Here is a 15,705-nt window from a genome sequence, read left to right as displayed (position 1 = left end):
TTACACTCTCCATACTTGTTCTTCAGTTAATGGGCTTATCCATTTATCAGTGTTACGCTTTAGGACTTGAGGTATTTTTCCTGAAAACAGCTCTGTGCATTTAACAGCTGCATGACAAACAGAAATTCAAATGGTGTGGCAGGTACAGTGATGAAAAAAGAGGCAAATGGATCTTGATATAATGCTAGAATGTTCTTCAAATGAAGAATGGAGGAATATATCTGGCCTGTACAACTAGCCGTGTATTATGGCCGCCTCCTCATTTTATTTTTTTTTGCATTCCAGGAAGGCAGCAAGGACAAAAAATAGTTCTGGTGAGCTGTGTCTGACTTGATAAGATACAAGTTGTGTACATCTGTTATAATAACCTATACTAGCCGACCCCACACAGAGCATCTTTGCACTCTTTGGGGCTGGCAGTTACCTCTTCCCCCCCACCTTCTGCCCCAGTCTCCAGCTGGCCCGTGCTGCGCCCAGGCAGACGGGCCGAGTGCTGCCACCGTGGCCTGGCCCCCCGCTGCCCAATTCTCCTGGGTGAGCCTCAGCCTATCAGGCGCCTCTGCCGCCCAGCCAATCAGCTGGGCGCCGGGATGCACATTCCAAGGCACACCCAGGAGATCAGCAATTTCTGACAGGAGCTAGTTTGAATTAGAGGTGAGTCAAAATGCACACACCCCCCATTTTTGCCATCCTATTTGCAAGCAGAAAAATGGGGGTGGGGTTCTTTCAGGAATGAGAGAGTGAAGATGGAGGCAAAACTTATTTGTGGCCTTTCTCCTATGTTTTTCTCAGGGGAAAAAAGGTAGTCTCTTCTAGGGATGTGCAAACAGGTTCGAATTCGAACTGGTTTGGTTTGAATTCGAACCAATTCAATGCTGCTTGGTTTGGTTTGAACTCAAACCAAACAGGATTCTTTCAGGAATCCTGAAAAAACAGCATTGAATTGGCTGGTCTGAGTTTGAACCAAACAAAACCTGGTTCTATTCGAACCGGTTTGAAGGTTTGAGCCTCCAAAATTGGGTTGGAGTGGTAGGCACCCATGGGTGCCAACAACCACCCTAACCCCAAAGCAATCAGACACTCCTGCAATATTTATTTATTTATTTATTTATTACATTTTTCCCATAGGGTATAATGGGGATTTGAGGATGCCCCACTGCCCCCCTGGAGGGTGTCTGGGCACCAAAGTGGGTTCAAGCCTCAAGCCAGTGGGGTTCATGGTGTGTGTCTATCTATCTATCTATGAATGATTCTAGCCTGTTTCAATACAATGAATAGAAGTCCCCCCCCATTCATTAGTAGAACAGTGTGTGACCTTAATTGCTGTGAACTTTGAACTCAGAGTTCACAGCAGTTAAGGTCACACACTGTTCATTGCATTGAAACAAACTAAAATCTTTTTTATTTTACATTTAAGTTTTAAAATGGTAAAAAATAAACCATGAACCCCACTGGCTTGGGCCTCCCAGGGGGAGTTGTGGCCATACCTGCCTTGCACCCAAACCCATTTTGGTAACCAGGCACTTCAGGCTTCCTCAAATCCTCATTATTCCCTATGGGAAAAATTCAAAAAACTTCCCAAAAAAAATCATCTAAAATTGCAGGAGTACCCGATTGCTTTGAGGTTTGGTGGGTGGTAGGCACCTCTGGGTGCCTACTACCCACCCTGGGTTTGTGCCCCTGGGTGCTCTTCATAGGGAATAATGGGCCAGTCCCCATTATTCCCTATGGGGGAAATGCAAAAATTTGAAATCTTTAAGAAAATCATTAAAAATCACAGCAGTGTCCAGTTGCTTTGGGACTCTGCATAGGAAATAATGGGCCAGTTCAAGTCCCCATTTTTACCTATGGGGAAAAAAAAATTTAAAAAATCATTAAAAATCACAGGAGTGTCAGATTGCTTTGAGGTTCATGATAGAACATTCAGCTCAGGCCTCAGGCAGCATTGACTTCAGCCAACGAGTGAAGCACTTTCACGTATAAGTGAAAGTGTAGATTGGCTAGGTGGGATCAGGTTGTACATAGTTGCCGGGTCCAGATGGTGGAAAAAGTCAAAATCCATCACCAAAAATGTTGAAATAAAGGATGCTTTTTACCAAAAGTCTCCACTTTGCATAAAATTTGCATATGTTTATTGGTATTATATATGCATGTTTTGTTTAAAATTCAATAATTTGAGAATAAATACAGCAAACCACTGTGAAGCTGATGACCATTTGAGTTGTACATCTGCTGTTTAGGTGCAGGGTTCCTTGCTTTTTAACAGTAAATACCTCACCTGGTTAGGTTTACCACACACATGCCATGTTAGCCCCCGCTAACTTGGCAAAGAGGCACCTTTTAATGTGGTGATTCTCTTTATTTAGCAGGGGGAGAGTAACTGGCCCTATCCACCCCCAGCACAGGACCTCCAGTGACTGTTGCTGGGGTCTATCTTTTGGTTCATTTTAGATTGTGAGCCCTTTGGGGACAGGGATCCATCTTATTTATTTATTATTTCTCTGTGTAAACCACCCTGAGCCATTTTTGGAAGGGTGGTATAGAAATAAAATGAATAAAATAAATCTTCATCTCTTGGCTCAAGACAGGGCATGCTGGTGCAGTGGCGCATGCTTGGTCTCCCACTCGCTTGCAGTTCTCTACATTTATATACCACTTTTCAGCAAAAGGTTTCACAGTATGAATAAGATGAATATTTATAACTGCTTTTCAAAAAAAAGTTCTCAAAGCAATTTTTACACACACACACAGAGACACAGGCTTCCTGTCCCCAAAGGACTCACAACCTAAAAAAGAATCATAGGATAGACACCAGAAACAGCCACTGGAGGGATGCTGTGCTGGGGATGGATAGGGCCGGTTGCTCTCCCCCTGCTAAATAAAGAGAACCATCACTTTAAAAAGATGCCTCTTTGCTCAGTTAGCAGGGGACAAGTTAGCAGTACTTTTCAAACAAAAATAAAAAATAAGAAGATGTTCCCTTGTCTCCAAAGGACTCAGTCTAAAAAGAAATGCAACGTAATACTAGCATCAGCCACTGAAGAAAAGCTGTGCTGGGGTTGGATAGGGCCAGTTGCTCTCCCCGTGATAAATAGAAGAGATTCACCACTTCTAAAAGTTCCTTTTTGCTCGATTAGCAAGAGTAACTGCTAACTGAGTAAAGTTACTTCGCTAACTGTTAGCGTCGCACTGCCACCACCATGCCATGAAGGAAGCAAGCTGCACCTGCCGGGCCACCTATCCATGCTCCTGCCTCATGCGGCTCTGCAACCTGCCACTGAAGCAGAACCTCCCCTCTGGCTTCCCCACTGAATGGATGATCAGTAGGAAGGGGAAGGAGACCGAGGAAGAGAAGCTGCTCATGAGAGCAAAGTGTTCTGAGTGAACTAAATGTTCCAGCTGCTTTCCAGAACTTCAGATACCACAACACAAGCAGAAAGGTTGTCTGGTCCCCCAAATACTCTTTCTTCCTCCTAATAAAAAAGAAGTCATTTGGTCCCCAAAATAGTTGACGTCCTCTATAAAAACCCTAGTTGGTAACCCTAGTTGTACATGCCTTATTTACAGTGTAAACCTAGTTTTTTAGCAGTGACAACTGTTTCTTTCTCATGGATTGCAGTGCGTGCATCTGCAAAGTAGACCTTCAAGGGAGATGACTTTTAACTTGATAGTGAAATTGGCTTTGATCTCAACCAGTAGAAAAACACAGTGGGGGATCAGTGCAGGCGATCTTTTCCTATACCCCTGTGTGTTTGTTTAATGATCTCGATCTCTTGCCTTTGTTTTACATATAACCACTGCTAATATTAAATGCTTCTATGATCAAAGACAAAGAATTACCAGTGAGGAACATGATTCATCTCTAAGTGTGTGTGAGAAAAAGAAAACCCTCTCCAAATCAAATGGCCTAACCTTAAAAAAAAAATAAAAAATCAATATTTAAATATATGCAGTTCTGAGCAAAGTTCTTCAAAAATGGTGGTATAGCACTTTCTATTTTTAAATGGATGATCTTTTTGTTTTTATTGTAATGGGAGAAAATAGCTGAGCTTCCTCCATTTCCACCACCCCCCAAAGGAAAGAAAGAAGGGGGGCGGGGGGAAGAAAACCATGCAAAATATAGTTGATGTTTTGATTAAACACATTTCAGTGATTTTTCCTCTGTTATGAACACATAGTGGAAAACTGTCCATTTTGCCTTGTGCTCATGGAAATTGGTGTCATAAACCCACCTTTTTTTAAGAAAAAGAGCCAACGTGGTGTAGTGGTTAGAGTGCTGGACTAGGACCGGAGAGACCCAAGTTCAAATCCCCATTCAGCCATGCTACTTGCTGGGTGACTCTGGGCCAGTCACTTCTCTCTCAGCCTCACCTACTTCACAGGGTTGTTGTGAAAGAGAAACTTAAGTATGTAGTACACTGCTCTGGGCTCCTTGGAGGAAGAGCGGGATATAAAATGTAAATAAATAATAATAATTAATAATAATAACTTTTAAAATATCATTATAATGAATGAGAATCATCCATGCTCTAATATCTGGAATAGTAATAGTTGAAATAGCCACCTAATGGTGCAGTGGGGAAGCAACTTGCCTAGGGAGCAAGAGGCTGTCAGTTTGAATCCCTGGTGGTATGTTTCCATATCGGGCAGCAGCGATATAGGAAGGTGATGAAAGGCATCATCTCATACTGCACAGGAGGAGGCAATGGTAAACCCCGCCTGTATTCTATCAAAGACAACCACAGGGCTCTGTGGTCAGGCACAATCTTTCCTTTTTTAAAAAAATAGTTGAAATAGCATGGGAACATTAAGGAGACTGCAGAACCCAGGTAGCAAGTTGCAATTTTGTATACTTTAGGATAGCTCATTCAGTTTCGCTTTGCTGGATCAAGCCAAAATGTGTCTGCTCCAGCCCGGTATTATGTGAAATAGCAAGTTGGTCAGGGCTTTGAATTAGGAAGGATGTGAACTGACTATTCTCGAATGTCTACCTTTAAGAATAGGTGCAACTTTGCTTTTGGGCAAGGTGGAAATATTCATGAAAATAATAGGTAATGATTTGCACATCCCAATTCTCTCATGAGCCCTTTGCTAACTCTTCTGAATTAATTAAATTCATGCAGCACTTGCCTCTCTTGCTACAGAAAGCGCATACAAAACAAGCCATTTCCCCACAGGAGCAAAGCCATTACCATCAGTGCTTATTGCATAACAAGAAGTCTTTTTTAAGTTTAAAGGAGGAGATGTTTTAATTTAATAAAGCTGATTGCTCTCACAGCAGAGCGCTAGCAAATGGTTATTATACTGAACTTGGTTCTTCCACGAACCGGTAGATGTCTCTTGACTACAACGTGACCATTGACCTAAAACTAAATAGGTCACTGGAGAATGACAGCAGCTTTCTAATGTTAAAGGTGAATGACTATATGTAGAAGGGACACCGACGCTGGAATGTGTAGCAGTTGGCCCTCATCAGAGACAATCCCCTCAGGTGCTGGGAAAATGTGTTTATAATAATGTTAAATACCTTGTGCTCAAGCACAGGTTGGCCACTCAAGGAATTCATTATTAGTATGAGCCCTCCATTACTAACAAGTCACACATCCAATGCTGTTTCATTTCAGAGGCCAAGAACTTTGCAACTATTTGAGTTCTTCTTGGTGAAAGATAAATATGCTGGCATGGAAAATGATAAATGCTTTGTGAGTTAAAAGCTAAGTGTCTGAGCTAATTGAGGATTGTCTGGGGGGTTTATTCACTTACCATCGGTCGTATTATCCAAGTTGCAAAGTTCAAGGGTGTGAAGTGCTTTTCCTTTTTTAGCTCCTGCAGATGGACAGTGTCTAGAATATTTTCCCTTCAAACTTTGCTAGCCTGTGCATATTTTCTGAGGTTGTGCCACAGATGAAACAATAAAGTGCATTTTGCAGCAGTTACTAGGGGCTAAATAGATATTGCACTAAAAGTGCAGCAACAGTGAGGTGGCAGCTACATGTCAAGTTCCCATCTCCCTCTGCTTGTAATGGTAATCCTATGGGTACATTCTGTTCAGAATGGGCACAGTCTCTACACACAGTTATTCACATGTTATGTTCAGTGCTGTTCGCATCAAGTAGTCCACTTCCTCTCTGTGCTCTGCCTTTGGGGGGGCCTGTAGCCAGGTTCACTTTTAAAGTGAACACATTTACAGTCATTCACACAAAACCATGTCCACGTGTGCAGACAATTGTACACACATACAGTGTAATGTCTGAACAGGGCATTTGTGTCATGACAGTCTGTGTTTTCTTGTCCCTTGACAGCAGTATCCACAACTGTGGGATGGGAAATGTGTGATCTTGGGACACGGGTAGTGTCTGAGCTCACAAAAGTGACCCCTTTGATATCATGGACTGTGATGACGAGCAGGGGACAGAGGAAGCTACCAAGGGCATGCTGGTTCCAGCAAAGACCTTGGCTCCAAACCCTGCTAACCCCCAGGAAAAGTCTGATGACACCCATTCCGAGAAACCCCCCCCAAGCTCCCAGAGCCCATACGGGAGATTTCCAAAGGGGCAGAACCAGCCCCAGATTTGGCCCCACTAAGCCAGGGGCATCCACCACCCTAGCACCTATAAAGACTGGTGCCCCCTGTGCCCAGTCCTGGGGCCTCTGGTATCCTCGAGCCTTCCTTGAGTCCGCAGATGACAACAGCACAAAGAGGCATTGCAGGAATAGCGACTCACACCTTGCTGCCAGAGGGTCATAACCTGATAATGTGACTCGTGAGGAGGAGTAAACAGGGGAAGGAGGATTACACATGAGCAGGACTTTGCTTTGTTGCAACAGGCAGGGAAGGGCATGGCCCTTCTCAGCTTATATAAGCTGTTTCCTGCAACACAGCCAGTGTTGGAAACAACAGCTTGCACTGAGCATCACTCTGGATCTAGCTGCTTGCTCAAATCCCGCCCTGTCTTGCTCTCTGCTAGCCTTGTGGACCTTTGAATCTTTGAAGGAGACTACAGGACAGACCCGCAAGCCAGGGGCGTAGCTATAATTGAACGGAAGGGTTCAAAGAACACGGGCCCCCAGCTCCTAAGGGCCCTCCAGATCCCTCCCTCCCTATTTTCTTCATTGTCTCCCTCACTCTGAGGGGCCGCCCAAGAGAGGGATGAACACGGGCCCCCTCTCCCCTAGCTACACCCCTGCCGCAAGCTACACCCTACCTGAACTTTGCAGCCATGCCTTGAACTACCACAGTCTTAAGTAACATGTATGGAGATCACTGTAGAGTCTAAACTAAATTGATTTATTGGTGAAGTACATTTGAGATAGGAAAGACCTATCCTATCTATCAGCTACATAATGAATAGGTAGGGAGAGAGAGATGTTTCCATCTTCTCTCAGCTGTGTGTATTACTCTTTATACGACCAGTACCATAGCTAACAGCCTGTCCACCCTAGTACTATCCATATGTTCACAGTCATCACTAGGCTGTGTATGTGGGTTTTTCCAGTCATGTGATTCTTTGCCCACGGCCCATGTAGTTAACAGCCATGATAAAGGCAAACAGGAAGCAAATAAGTGTTTACATGAGAAAGACTTTAACTACTTATTCCTGGAAAGATAGTTAAAGGTTACATGTTTTATTTTGGACTTTGTGTGCAAGGTGAATGGCAAACAGATTGCAGAGCAGCCTTATAAAAGTAGGACATGGAATTCATTCAGCTTTAGGCATTTTATTTTCCAGCATTTTACAGTGACAGTTTTGGTAAAGTTTTCAAGACTCTCAATGTGGAGAAAGCAACTTTAACTCAATTAAATCCTTAGTTTTTTGATGTGTATATTGCACAGCATCAAACCGAAATTTGCAACAAAGAGTACACTCGACAGGGAACACCAGCCAATCCCAGCTCTCTGACACATTTACATATATAATACATGTTTGTTGCATTCAAACTTTGCATCTTTAGATTTATGCCCATTAGTGTAAGAAGCTGCCTGCATCCCCTATTTGTGTTGGTGTGCGCGTGCCAGCATGCACGCCCTAATCATACACCTTGTGTCTGATGTCAGATGTGTGTGGGGGGGGGGCGGTTTGTCCCAGCACAGAAATGTGGACACATGGCCCCGTTTGTGAGGTGTTTCAGCCAGCACTGGGTTTCCAGCCTGGCTGGGAGCGCCTCTTTCTGCCTTTTGAGGCAGAGAGAGGCACTCCCAGCCAGGCTAGCAACCCAGCATTGGCTGAAGCCCCACACAAATGGGGTTGCACAGCCCTGTTTTTTGTGTCTGGCCTCACCCCCTGCATCTGATGTCAGATGTGGGCGGTGTGGCTATGGGCTGCAGGGCGGCTCCACCAGTATGGTGGCCTGGGTTCTTTGAACCCAGGCATGCTATGGTGGCTCCACCCCTGTGTATACCTAAACAAAGTTAAGCTTTCCTAAAACACATAAGGCTGGTTCTCATGATTCTCATCTTGGTAGGAGGAGCCACCAACCAGGGTAGGATCGCTGGGAGCACTCCTGATCTGTGATTGTGTGAACTCACAGAAAACAAGATAGAAAGAGGGGAGAGTGACCATGTGGGGAGCTGGGTAGAACAGGCACACCCTACCCACATCCCACCCCTAGCATTTTATTGAGGGTGGATGAAAAACCATCCTATCCAGCTCCTTCCTACCACACAATTGCTCTCCCACTCCTTCTCCTAAATTGCCTTCTAAGTTCACATGACTGTTGATCGGGAGGATACCTGGCTTTCCTACTCTGGCTGGCATCTCTTCCTACCCAGCGGAGGATTGTGTGAATGAATCGATTATGTGAATCCAGGCAAACTGGAAACAGACAAGCTGAAAAGAAATAGGGATACACCTTCTTTCCCCACATAATTGGATTCTCATTAGATGCACATTTTCTCAGAAATAAGCCTCACTATGTCCCAAGTAAGTATACTTAGGATTGCAGCCACTTGCTTCATAGACAGTGTTTACATTGAAGATTCCTGTCCTACAAAGCCAGTGAAGGTCATTTGTGTTACACCACAGAGCTTCTCTTGATTTCTGGAAAAGAAAAACTCATATCTACACTTCATACAGAATCATTTCAAATAGTTATCACAGATGATGGCCAGATGCATAAGAGCATATTTTACTTTACACATACATGGCTATAATTGGTGCTTTACTGACAGCAAAATTACAGGGTTTTTCACATGCAGGTGTCATTTTGCCATGTTAAATTATAAAGCACAGAAGAAGCAGTTTAGTGCACTTGTACAAAGAGGTGGCAAAGACAAAGAGGATGTAACTTTCAAGGTGAAGATGTCTAGCTGGCCAAACTAATCATTGATATATCTGGTATTTTGGGGGTACAACTCTCTCAATTTCTTGGAAATAGCAAAGTAAACGAGGGAGGGTCATTTAAGGAAAACAAGCCAGAAGCAATGATAATTTCATTATGTGGAAAAAGAACATTATTTTGTCTATTAATATGATTTACTGAAAATAACATTTTACTGGCCAATTTTGTATTGCTATACAGTACTTAGAAAAGAACCTACCTGATCGAATATTTAATGAACTATCCTGTTTAGAAGCTCTTCACAAGACTAATCCCTCCCAAGATATTTGGCAAAATATTAGAGAACTTCGTAAGCAAATGGATCTTATAGAATCCAAAGAGACAGTTAGGAATATGACTTACGTGAAACAGAGATATTTTGAGAAAGGTAATAAACCAGATAAGTTGTTAGCATATCAGTTAAGAAAAGAATAGGAAAAGCGAATTATAACATCGGTTTGGAATGGCAAGGAATTGATTATGTCAAATCATGAAATGTCTGAACAATTTGTACAGTATTACTCTAAACTATACAAAAAAGATAAGAAAGATCCTGAGAAAATCAAACAATTCTTAGAGGAAATACAATTGAAGTCATTCTCAGAAGAACAGAGGAGTTGTTTAAATAAACCTATTTCCAGGGATGAAACCAGGGTGGTAATAAAAAATCTTTAAAATAATTCGCTGGGCTCGGATGGATTATCTTCATTGTATTACAAAACGTTTCAGGACAAATTAATTGGACCTTTAACAGAAGTAATGGATGCGATATTATCTCATTACACCTCACCAGTTTCTTGGCAAGAAGCATTCATTTCCTTAATTCATAAAGAAGGGAAAGACCCAACACGACCAGAATCATATAGACCTATATCCCTTTTAAATGTGGATTACAAAATTTTTACTTCAATCTTGGCGGTGACATTAAGAAATTTTCTGTCTGAAATAATCCATACTGACCAATCTGGTTTTCCAAAAAGACTCATGAAAGATAATATAAGATATGTTTTGAATGTAATTGATAAAGTAACCATGACATGTACAAAAGCAGCTATGCTTTTCCTAGATGCCGGGAAAGCCTTTGACAATTTGGAATGGCCCTTCTTGTTCTCAGTGTTGGAGAAAATGAACTGTGGCCCTCATTTTTAATCCTGGATTCGTAGTATATACCAACAGCAATTAGCAAAAATTATTGTCAGTGGATCCTTGTCTTCAAAATGTATCATCAATAAAGGTACGAGACAAGGATGTCCACTTTCCTCGTTGCTGTTTATACTTGCTCTTGAACCTTTAGAAGCTAAAATTAGACAAGAGCAGCAGATTCAAGGTATCAAAATAGGTGATTGTGAACATAAAATAAAACTATATGCTGATGATGTATTGCTTACTGTCACACAATTCAAAGACTCCTTGGATACATTAATGATAGATATATCAGTACAGTTCAGTTTCTGGCTATAAGATTAACAGAGATAAAACTCAGATCATGACATGGAATCTCTCAGAAGAAGAGATAGAATATTTCTCTAAAGTTTTAAGATTAAAATAATGAAGAAACCAATAAAACACTTGGGGATTAATCTTACGAGGAGCAATAAAGATCTGTTTAAGAATAACTATGTCCCAATTTGGAAATCAATAATGGCTGATCTGGATAGATGGAAGAGGCAGTAAAAATGAACATATTACCTAAGATAAACTTTCTTTTTCAAATGATCCCCATAAAGATAGATGACAAGATATTGAATAGATGGCAGAGTCAGCTTAATTCATTTATCTGGAATTATAAAAAACCCAGGATTTGATTAAGGTGATGCAAGATTCCAAATAAAGAGGTGGACTTGGAGTTCCTAACTTGAAACTTTATTATCACGCTAGTAGCTTGACTTGGATTTCAAACTGGATTTTATCCCCTTACGGAAGTTTTACTCGAATGGAGGAATTTGGTCTTACTACATAATTTATTTATTTGATTTATTTGATTTTCATACCGCCCTTCCAAAATGGCTCAGGGCAGTTTACATTTAAAAACAGAAATCATTAAAAACAATTAAAACAGAAATACAAATATAAACACCAATTTAAAAACATCTTTAAAAACAATTAAACTATCAGAACAATTAAAACTCTGAAAACCATGTTAACATTAAAACAATTAAAATTAATTAAAAAACCTGAAAGGCCAGGCCAAACAGATGGGTTTTAAGGGCTCTCTTGAAGGTCAGTAAGGAATTAAGATTACGAATTTCTCCTAGGAGTGCATTCCCCAGCCCAGGAGCAGCTACAGAGAAGGCCCGCCTCTGAGTCACCACCAAACAAACCAGTGGTAACTGGAGACGGACCTCCTCCGATGACCTTAACGTGTGGTGGGGATAAAGTAAAAGAAGGTGCTCTCTAAGATATCTTGGACCCAAGCCGTTCAGGGCTTTAAAGGTAATAACCAGCACTTTGTATTTTGCCCGGAAACATATCGGCAGCCAGTGTAACTGTTTCAAAACAGGCATCATATGTTCTCTGCCCCAGAGACCAATCTGGCTGCCGCATTCTGAACTAACTGAAGTTTCCGATCTACGTACAAAGGCAGCCCACGTAGAGCACATTGCAATAGTCAAGCCAGGAGGTTAGCAGCTGATGCACCACTGTTTTGAAGTCATCCTTTTCAAGGAATGGGCACAGCTGTTGAATTAGCTGAAGCTGATAGAAAGCACTCCTGGCCATGGCCTGCACCTGAGATACCAGGGTGAGGCCTGGGTCCAGAAGTACTCCCAAACTGAGCACCTGCTCCTTCTGGGGGAGTGTAACCCCATCCAGCACAGGAAGATCTAACTCACCCCTCAGATTCTGAGCCCCCACAATGAGCACCTCCGTCTTGCTTGGATTCAGCTTCAATTTGTTATCCCTCATCCAGCCTGTTACTGCCCATAGGCAGGCATTTAGAGAATGAGTGCCATTTCCTGAAGATGAAAAGGAGAAGTAGATTTGGGTGTCATCAGCATACTGATAACATCCAGCACCAAACCTCCAAATGACCTCACCTAGCGGTTTCATGTAGATGTTAACAAGCATTGGTGACAGAATGGAGCCCTGAGGGACTCCATATAACAGCTCCTGTTTTGAGGAGCAACTGTCACCAAGCTCTACCATCTGGAATCTACCTGAGAGATAGGAATGGAGCAACTGCAAAGCAGTGCCCCCTATCCCCAACTCCCCCAGGCGATCCAGAAGGATACCATGGTTGATGGTATTGAACACCGCTGAAGATCCAGAAGAACCAGCAGAGTCACACTCCCTTTGTCAATTCCCCAGTAAAGGTCATCCATCAGGCCACCCAAGGCTGTCTCAACCCCATAGCCACCTCTAAAGCCAGTTGGAAATGGGTCTAGATAATCAGTTTTCTCCAAGACTGCCTGGAGCTGGTCGGCCACCACCCTCTCAATCACCTTGCCCAACCAAGGGAGATTGGCCTGTAGCTGTCCAATGCTAAAGAGTCCAGGGAAGGCTTCTTTAAGAGTGGTTTAACCATTGCCTCCTTCAGGCAGAGGGGCACCCTACCCTCCCTCAGCAATGCATTTACAATATTAACTAGGCCACCTCCAACAATCTCCCTGCTAGATAGAAGCAGCCAAGTTGGGCAAGGATCCAGAGATCAGGTGGTAGGCCGCACTGCTCCAAGCAGCTTGTCCGCATCCTCAGGAGTCACAGATTGAAACTGATCCAATCTAATACTGCAAGAGGAATTGCTGGACACCTCCTCCATAGACCTTGCAGAAATAGTGGAGTCCAAGTCGGCCCAAATACAGGAGATCTTATTCGCAAAGATCCTTTAAACCCATTAAAGGCATCACAGCAGAGCAACTCCGGGGACTGATTGGAAGTAGAAGGAGCAGAAACCAAACTTCTCACAATCCGGGATAGCTCCGCCGAGCGTGAACCTGCAGCCGCAATGTGCACAGGCCAGAATCTCTTTTTCACTGCGCGCACTGCCACCACATAAGCCTTCAAATGGGTCACATGCTTAATCCTGTCAGATTCTAACCGAGTTCTCCTCCACTTGCGCTCTTGTTGCCTACCCAACCGCTTCAGCCCCCGCAGCTCCTCAGTATACCAAGGGGCCATTTTTGCAGCAGGTCGGAAGGGACACTTAGGAGCAATCATGTCTACTGCCCTGTTGAGTTCCCTGTTCCAGGCTCCTACCAGGGCATCGACAGAATCACCGGCCGCACCAACGTCAAAATCCTCCAAGGCCTGGGTCCAGCAGCCTTTTTGGATGGACCATCCTAATAGGTCCACCACCCCTGCAGGTGTGGATTGTGGCTGTGAGACCAACTTTAACCAGGAAGTGGTCTGTCCATGACAATGGGGAAACCATTGGATCCCCCACCCACGGAACACCCCCCTGATCCGAACAAAAGACCAAGTCGAGTGCATGGCCGGCAACATGAGTTGGTTCAGAAACTAATTACTTATGGATTTCTGGTTCGAGGAAAGATTTGGAGATACAACAACATACTATCCGACACAGTCTTTTTTATGTCTGGGATAAATATCAGAAAAGAATAAGTCCTAGATTATTCTAGGACTAAGAAAAGAACCTACCTCTAGATAGAAGCAGAATCATAATAATATAGCCCAGGCAGGTGATCTAGAAGGATAACATGCCTGATACTATCAAAAGCTCCTGAAAGTCCAAAGAGATTCAGTGGTCTCATTCCTTCCGTCTAGTTCCCAGTGAAAGTCCTCAGCCAGTATGACCACAGTTGTTTCAGTCCTAAAACTAAACTTGAAGCAAGAATTAAATGGATCAACATTCAGTGTCTCTCTTCCAGGATCTTGAGGAACCAAAATGCTACTATACTCTCTAACACCTTGCCCAAGATTGACAAATTGAGAACTGTTCTATAGCTTCCAAGCTAACAAAAATCAAGGGGGTGTTGATGCCACACCATTTCCTATATAACCCTAGTCAGCTTTGGGAAGAGAGTGTGGAATAGTTTGTCACATCCTCAGAACTGGCCCAACAGCAAGTTCTGTTGCCACAACAGTACGCCCTCCATATCATTTTTAGCCTGCTTTCCAGTAGGCATATGAGATCACCCAACGTATTGTGTGTGTGTGTGTGTCCCTATCAACTTCACAATGCCTGGACCAATAGGAACCAAATTGGGTACAGTTGTAGGGACACCTCAATGGCGTAGTTTGTGATGATGTTATCCATCCCAATTCAAGATGGCTGACACATGAACATTTCAGGCGCAATTGGGCTAACTTGTGAACCACCTAACCAATTTGAACCACATTTGCTGTATGTGTAGGGACACATAGGGACGGCTCAAGGGCAAAGTTTGTAATGATGTCATCCACCCTGATTCAAGATGGTGGACACATGAACGTTTGAGGTGCAAGTAAGAACTGATTTGGACCAAATTTGGTACAGTTGTAGGGTCACCTCAAACACATAGTTTGTGGTGATGTCAACCACCCCAATTCAAGATGGTGGACACGAACATTTCAGGTGCAAGTGGGCTAACTTATGAACTGCCTAACTAATTTGGACCACATTTAGTCCAATTGTGGAGGGATAGATAAATGAAAGTAGGCAGATTAGTTCATACTAGAACAATTCGCTTCAGTTCTGATTGGCACTTGGGGCATTGTCTTTAGCCCATTGCTGACCTCTGTAGAAATACCTGGCATTATATGAATGTATAATGACCTGAGAAGACTTCAGACTTTCAGATCATTTGGACAAAATGAGGTTGCACTGTACTTATTGTGTTTTTTAACCAGATGTAATTGTAATCTTTTGGGGCAGAAATGCAGAGTTCAAAAAGGGAAAGAACAATAGAACCTCATAGCTTCTCTTTTATGAAATTGTTTTAACTTTCTTTTATTGCATTTACAAGATACTTTAAAATAATCAAAAAAGGAATCTTTGGTTTATTGGACATAAATGAGCCGTCTCCAGAGCTGAGATTCCCCCTTGCCTGAGATGGTTTCAAAGTCTTTAAGCAATAGATAGCTAAAATATATGGAAGCTAAACCTTTTAATTTGATCAAAAGCCTGTTTGAATACTGATAGTTGTCTCTCTTATTTTTTTGTTAGTTACATTGTTGTGTAATAATTTCCATTTTTTACTTGCTGTCCCAAATGTGTTAGAGCTTTTAAATACTTTTTTTACTTTTCCTGCAGAAAATTATTGCCAGAATTACTGTGTTATTTCTTTCTGAACTTTTGCTCATGAGTTTACTTAGGTTTTGCTTAGTCTTTAATTTTGCTTCATAATGATTAGATGCAAATTTCCCCCTTATTTAAAAAAGAAAGTATTAAAGTCTTCCTATGTCAATGTGCTTCATTGCAAAGCCTGCAAGCCAGTGATGATTCCTATC

At 42.5% G+C, this 15,705-nt stretch overlaps 1 protein-coding gene across 6 annotated transcripts in view; it reads left to right on the top strand.

The window, feature by feature from the left end:
* LOC128342137 (uncharacterized) overlaps window positions 1-15,705 on the top strand; it is a 326,129-nt gene that overhangs the window by 134,417 nt on the left and 176,007 nt on the right. The window lies entirely within an intron of this gene.

The sequence above is a fragment of the Hemicordylus capensis genome, chromosome 2 (genome assembly GCF_027244095.1).
Source record: "Hemicordylus capensis ecotype Gifberg chromosome 2, rHemCap1.1.pri, whole genome shotgun sequence".
Lineage (NCBI taxonomy): Eukaryota > Metazoa > Chordata > Lepidosauria > Squamata > Cordylidae > Hemicordylus > Hemicordylus capensis.
Note: the sequence above shows the minus strand (reverse complement) of the source record. Positions and strands in the feature narration are given on the sequence as shown.